Source organism: Manacus candei, unplaced genomic scaffold (genome assembly GCF_025592945.1).
Source record: "Manacus candei isolate 608988 ecotype Guabito, Panama unplaced genomic scaffold, ASM2559294v1 h1tg000016l, whole genome shotgun sequence".
In the NCBI taxonomy this organism is placed as follows: domain Eukaryota; kingdom Metazoa; phylum Chordata; class Aves; order Passeriformes; family Pipridae; genus Manacus; species Manacus candei.
Window position 1 is genome coordinate 4,515,212 of NW_026138064.1, and position 7,873 is coordinate 4,523,084.

Sequence of the window (7,873 nt, forward strand, 5' to 3'; positions counted from 1 at the left end):
GGGTGATTACAAAGGTTTCTATGAGACCTTGAAAACAGCATATGGGCCTACATACCAGGTCCAAAGCCCTCTACTCAGCGCAGATGGTCAAGTGCTTCTCACAGATAAAACCTCCATTCTGAATCAATGGTCTGAACACTTTTAGACTCTTTTCAGTACCAACCGTGTAGTCCAAGACTCAGCAATTCAGTCCATCACACAATAACTGGTGAAGGATGATTTGGATATTGCCCCTACTATGGGAGAAACCCTCAAGGCCATACAGCAGGTGAAAATCGGCAAGGCAGCTGGGGTTGGTGGAATTGCACCTGAAATCTGGAAAAATGGGGGCCAAGTACTCCATGCTAAATTTCACGAGTTTGTGGTGCGCTGTTGGGAACGAGGCAAACTACCATCAGACCTTTGTGACACAGTCACTGTCACTTTGTACAAGAAAAAGGGAGATAAATCAGACTGTTCAAATTACCAAGGTATTACTCTGCTCTCAATTGCTAGCAAAATCCTGGCAAGAATACTTTTGAACAGACTAATACCCACTATAGCAGAAGGATTTCTATAGTCATGTAACTACATCAAATTAACTTCAGTTTAAAGTTCTTAGAATTGTAGAATCATAGAATATCCTTAATTGAAAGGGTCACATAAGAATCATCAAGTCCAAACCCTGGCCTTGCACAAGACATCCAAAGAATCACACCAGGTGCCTGAGAGTATCATCCAAATGTTTCTTGAATTCTCTCAGGATTGGTGCTGTGATCACTACCTGGGGAACCTGTTCCAGTGCCCAAACATCTTCTGGGTGAAGAACTATTTCCTAATATCCAACCTAAACTTCCTCTGACACAGCTTTATGCCATTCCCTCAGGTGCTGTCACCAGTCACAAGAGAGAAGAGATCAGTGCCTGCCCCTCTGCTTCTTCTCATAAGGATGTGGAAGACTACAATGGGGTCTCCAGTCAGTCCGCCCCTTGGATTCCCCTCATGAGGAGGTTGCAGATCAGGATGATCTCCTGAGACTCCCCTGAGTCTCCTCCATACTGAACAAACCAAGTGACCACAACCACACCTTGTATGGCTTCCCATGTAGACCCTTCCCAGTCTTGGTAACCTTTCATTGGACTCCCTCTATTAAGCTTGATATCTTTCTTGTATTGTGGCCTCAAAACCGCCACAATATTCCAAGTGAGGTAGTACCAATGCAGAGCAGAGTAGTTGTTATGGGTTAGAAATCCAGGAGAATTTTCTTCCCCCTGCCCCCCACTGTAAGAAAGACAGAGTCCGAATGGAAAAAAAAAAGTCAATTAGCCTTACAAAAGAATCTAACTGGCCAAGCTGCATTCCTACTGAATGGCCCATCAGAGGCTGGGGGGAGAGGGGAGGAGTTTTGGGAGGGGGTGGCTGGCTTTTCTGGGAGGGGAGAGATCAGACTGCAGGGTTCTCTCTCTGGGACAGAGACAGGGTCTGTGTCCGGGCATTTTTGGAGAGGGGACCTGGAAGCCGGTCTTTCTAGCTTTTCATCCTGGTGAGGCCTGACCACCGGCCCCGATCGGCTCGCACACTGCCTCGTGACTCCAGCCGGGACCTACTGGGCTTTCATCGGAGAGTCTCTGTGCTCACTGGGAGAAAAGGAGGAGCTTTGGGGCACCATCATCTGAGAACAACAGTGAGTCCTGTGGGGGTGGACTGCTTTTCCTTCTGCCCTTCTTCCATTGGGGGAAGAGCCCCCGCTGTTTCTTTTCGGCTCCTCCCACAACCCCAGACCCCCCCCAGACCCCCCCCAGTGACCGCCAGAGCCCGACAGCGCCCCCTGCAGGCCAACACCGAGCACTGCAGGCTCTGCTCCTCCAGTGACCCAACAGCGCCCCCTGCCGGCCGGGATTGGAACGGCGCTGAAGGACACAGAAGTGTTCATTCAGACCTTTTTGTGTGTGGTTTAAAGGACAGAGAAGTGTTCATTCAGACCTTTCTGTGGGGGGGTTTTTTTCTATTGTTTGAAGGGGACTTTTTTTTGAGTACAGGACTATTGCCTAGTTTTTTTGTGTTCTGTTACTGTTCTTGCCAACATACATATATCTTTTAATAAAGGATTGTTATTTCTTCTGGTTTTTTCCACACTTCGTCAATTAAAACCCCTTAATTTTGAATTCACAATTGCTGAGAGAGAGGAGTTTGGTTTGTCTCATAACTCATCCTCTTTAGCAAACCTTCCAGTCTCTTCAAACTGAGACATTAGTTCAATCTCCTCCCTCTCCCAACCATCAATGCTTTGCCTGCTGCCTTCCAGGACACGGTTGGCCCTCCTGGCTACCAGGGTACTGCTGACTCATATTCAGCTTATCACTGACCAAGACCCCCAAGTCCTTTCCATGGCACTTCTTTCCAGCATCTCATTCCCCAGTCTGTCCGTACGTCCAGGGTTGCCCCATCCTAGGTGCAGAATCGGGCACTTTCCCTTGTTGAACTTCATAAAATTGGTGATTGCCCAGCCCTCTGATTTGTTGAGGTCTCTCTGCAGGACCTCTCTGCCTCCAAGAGTACCGACAGCTTCTCTCAATACAGCATAATTTGATACTATCTATGTACTATCTGATTGTGAGTTGCATCCAAATCGTGTTTTGATGTTGAAGAACACTGACTCTAAGATGGAGGCCTGTGGAACCCCACTAGTAACCACTCACCAACCTGATATCATTCTATTTGCTATAACCCATCAGCATGTTGTTCACCCTTCAGATTATGAATTTATCTATCTGCATACTGGATATTTTGTCTAGTAGGATAATATGATTTGTCTGATTTTTTTTTTTTTTGCTTTTAATTATGAGTAAATATGATGTAGACTCAATTTTCTTGAACCTGAGATGCAAAATATGATGGAAAATCTATTACTGAAGTCACTGCCATTCAGAATTTAGTCCATTTTTTCTTCATGGATATGTCAATCTGGCTCCCAAAGAGATATCTTGGAAAAGGTGACTTCCAAGACACACCAGTTTCTATATCCGCACAGGGACTTAATAGGCAGACTAACCACATAAACGTTTTGCTCAGATTGGGTCAGTGCCTGATAGTGTTCAAAGCTGGTGTAAAAAGCACAGTAGCGTTTCAGCACTGCACTGAGCTGTGATATAAGGCTTAGCAAAGACTCCCACAGTCCATTGCCAGGTTTCTTACCTTTATGTCTGAAGATTCTTTGGATTTATGTCTAATTCATTGGCTTTGAACATGCTTTTAGGAATATATGTATGAATATTAGGAATATGTATGAATATTACTATACGCTTATTTTTTTTTTGCTCTAAGATTTACAATCTACTTGTACAAAGTTTTCTTAATGTAAAAAATTTTCTTAACATATCTGTGTCATTCTGAATGGTTTTTTAAAACATTTTCCTAAACACAGGGAAGAAGTGACCTAGAATTCTATTATCTGTATGCATAAACACAAAAAATTAGCCCTGTCCTAAGTATAAGTCAGGTGGTTGGAAAAAATTTCCTCTCCATTCAGTTTAATACACCTAGTTTTGTGATTCAGGCTCACTTATTCCATAAGCACTCAGATTGCCTACCTTCAAATGAAATAAATAATGAATGAAATATTGTCTACATTTTAAAGAAACTCTACCTTTTCTAGGTTGCCTTGCCCACTTGAATTTCTCTATACAATTTATTTTTTGTTAGTTTTATTTTTAAATACACATGAGAGAAAATATTCTGGCAGCTTTGGATTTCTTACTTGAATGCACCTGTTAAAATTGTTGTCAATTTTTTTTTCATTTAAATAACCAGATGAATTAATCAGATTAGTTGAATATAGTTAATCTTACATGACATTATTCCTTACTGGTTTTTGGTGAAATACTTTATACCTAGATTAAGATGGGAAATTAAGTGGTGTCAGTTGGGTTTTTTGGGGGGAGGTTGGTTTTGAGGTGTGGGATTTCTTTTGTTATAAGGAAGTACACATTTATCTTATTGACATCTGTCATGCAAAAATGCTAAAATAGAGATCTAGCATTAATAAAGATGACATTTTTCTAATTTATTTTAACAACTTTAGTCATATACACATTTTCTCAGGCGTGTTGTGACTGCCTTGTTTTACACATATCTTGCACATTTTTAAACTGTGCTAATTTGTTACTTATTGTGTAAATAAAAATTATCTAAACACAAACATATACTGAGAAATGAAAACTAAACTTTGTCTTCCAGTTGTAGAGGGAAATTAAGTAATTTTAGGCCTTCTAAACTTTTCACTAAGTTGCAGAATTCATTAAAAATGTCTTTTTTTAACACGGAGTAATTAATTAACTTGAAATTCTAAATTAAGGTAAATTTTTTAAGTTACTTCCTCTTGCAAAGTTTTGTTGGTTTTCTTAATCATTCAGTAGGCCTTTCTAATGGGTTTTTAACTAGTTTATAAATTGACTTCAGAATAGGGATGAGTTTTTAGATATTCTGGTGGGTATTGGCATTTTGTGTTCTTACACTGCTTTTATTTTTTTGCACAATGAATCAGGGGCTGTTTTAGTACACTGATCATGTACAGTATATTTTAAAGTGTTATTTTCATCTTTTCATATTACATTGAAAAGCAAATGTAAATTTCTTCAGGAAAAGATCACCAATGAGTTCCAGTGGGATGCATTCTAATCTTGCTGCAGTGATGCAAAATTTAAAACTTATATTCAAGACATGAAAATCCACAGAAAATAGATTTATTCTAAACCATTTGCATGATATTTCAATTTGCAATTGACTTTAGAATGTTATGGCCAAAAGGAATTAAATCCCATAAGCTATCTGAAATATAGATACATTTTTAAAAAGACTGTTTTGTTGCATTTAATGATCCTGCTATGGTTGGTTAACAAGAAGCTGCTCAAGGAGGTATCTCTAGTAATCTGGTTTTAATTGGGAATTTATTTCTTCTAATTTCTCAAATTATGTAGTTTAGTAAGTGTTCTATAGGATTAGTAGCATTCTTTGCAGATAAAAACAGAAATAACATGACAACACATTTCAAATATTTGGGCTCCAGAAATTCTGAGTGCTTATTTGAAAGAAAGGAGTATTCAGTTAGCTGTCTTCCTTCTTGAATTCTGTTTCTAAAAAAATTGGTTCCAACATCCATAATAGCAACTGATCTTATTTCTTCTTAATATTGTACATAAGACAAGGTAATTTGTCTATCAAGATGATTCTTTTTCTATGAAGTACAGTCATAAGTTTTTATTTCTGGGCACTGTGAGCAGTTTTGGGTTCTCAGACTAAAATGCCTTTGGATGCAGCACTTCATGTTCATCTCTTAGCAGTTGTTATACTAAGCAAAAAAGTAAATAGTAGAAGGAAAAATATAACTGGGTTTATGCATGTGTTTTTTGAAAATAAAAAATCTTTACATGAATACTTTTTTTATCACAGCATTTTCTATTTTGCTCTTCTCTTTCCTCTCATCCTTCACAAGACCTTGATTTTCCCATTTATTGAGTGTTTGCATAGCCTGTGTCAAAAAAAGAAATATTTAAAAGTTGAAGACACTTTAGTTAGTTCCTTTTTTTTAATTTTTTTTTTCTTTTGACCTTTACATGATTCTTTTTTTCATTTTTTTGGTTTCTGTACCAGTAAAAAGAATATTGAGCTACCAGAAGAATAATCAATTACAGATGAGCAAACTCTTTACATTTCCATTATGAATATGCAAATAGAAAATAAAATCTGCTTAGGATGTGACTGTGCATCTTTTGTCTTCAGTTTCAGTGACTGTTCTAGCAAATGAGTTGCTGGAAAAAAATAGATGCAGAAAGTATACATTTTAATTCTTCTGTCCAAATATTTTCTGTAAGAACATCGGAGAATTTAGGTTGATAGAGTCACATTGAAGACGTGACTTTAGAGTAACTATTGAAGACAGTTGACCCTGGCTTAGGTTCGTAATTTTAGATTCGATCTTTGACAAGTCTTCCACTTTTCTTTTCAAAACCAAAAAAAAATTTGGGAAAACTTCCCAAAAAACTTCTGGGAGCTGAACTATTTATTAAGTAAGACTGAAATCAAGTATTTAATAGATCCAGAATGAAACATGTTCAATTACATATATATTCAACTGCTTCTTGTCTTACTCTAGTTACAGTGCTTTAGACATCCACTGAGATGACTGTGTTCAGAAAATACATGCTAAGCTTTGAGATAAGACATTTCTTCACAAAAATGAAGGCCTCCAAAAAGCCTGAGATTATTTGAAGCATATCATAGAGGTTAAGTAAGAGGAAGCAAAGGCCTGTCACTGTGGAATTCATCAGACTGAGTAAAAGCATCCTGTGCTGGTCACTGGGCTACATCAGGAAATGTTTTATGTCCCTAAACATGTCCTTCTTGAACTACTGAAAGTGAAACCTCAGAATACAAAACCACTGGATGAGTGCTGCAGTGGATTCTGGATCCAAAGGAAATGCCAGAGTATCGAATGCAAGCTCGTTCCTATGACACATGGTGTTCCATCATGGTGTTCCTCTTCTGGTAAATTTGGGGGTTAGAGATGAAATATCATAAATTATAAATTAATATAAGAACTCATAAATTTCTAATGATTTTGAAAACCTCTGGTGATAAAAATGCTTGGTATAAGTCTTACAGAGAATCCTTCAGAAAAAAAGGTAGGTACTTTTTCATTATATGCTGTCTTCTTAGAATCATGAATATTTGAATTTATATTGTGAATTTTTCCTGACATTTAAATTTATGAGGAGTTCACAAATTTAACTGTGATTTTTTTTCCAAACAGGTTTTGACCTGTTTTAGTGGTTTTTTTCCTTAGGGATAGCACATCCATTTTATATTCAATAGTCTGACACTTTCCCCATCAAACTGCCATTTTTTAAAAAGAAGACAAAAATACAGACTATCTTCCTGAAAACAGAATGCAAACTAACAAGAAAAACAGTCACACTGGTTTGAATAATGAGGCTAAGTGGGTTTGTCATTCAACATGCTGCAATACAGTTTTGAACTTTTACAAGGAGGAAAAAAACATTTAACTGGAAGGAACAGGTATCTGCTTAACTAAAATTCTTTTGTCACATGCAAGTTTCTGCCACTTGTGATTCAAATCTCTCTTTAAAGAAAAATTTTGCATTTTTAATCATTATGTTTTTGCTTTGTAATTACTGAAATACCCAGTATTTTTGTTTTATATTAGTAAATCATCATTTCCTGTGTTTTCTTCAATCTCCCAATTCCACATGATTTTAGGATTAGTTTGGTTATACTGTTTGTTTTTTTTTCTTGAAAGAGTGAAAGTAGTATAGGTGAAAAGTTGAACTCTGTTTATCAAAATCAATGAAAAATTTGAAGATTTAGAGTAAAACATTCCTCAGGAAGTTGAAATAGCAGGCCAAACATCTCTTATTATGGGACTCTTACTAATGTTTTTTAGTTTAAAGTGATATACTTATTATTTTTTACTGCTGTGCATGCCAGAAGAGACAGCAGACAAAACTATTATGGCGTTTGGGAAAGGGTGGAGAAACACAAGATAAAAGACATTTCTTAGTGAATCAGGCTGACTAGCCAGATGAAAATAATTAAATCCATTTGAACTTCATATGACTATAAGGCCAAACATAACTGAAATTTCATTAACATTTCTATGTCTTTCAATACTTAGAGCATATTTTATAGTTAATCTCTCTTTTTACCAATAAAATGAGTGAATGGTGTTAGACATTGTTCCACTCTGGGTGGAAGAAGAGGTTTGGATCTCAGGACTAGATGTCAAGTTTAATAGTCAAGTTTGTTATCAACTAAGATAAAAAATATGTTCCATATTCAAACTGATTATATAGAGTTTTACCTCTCAAAGGCTAAACTG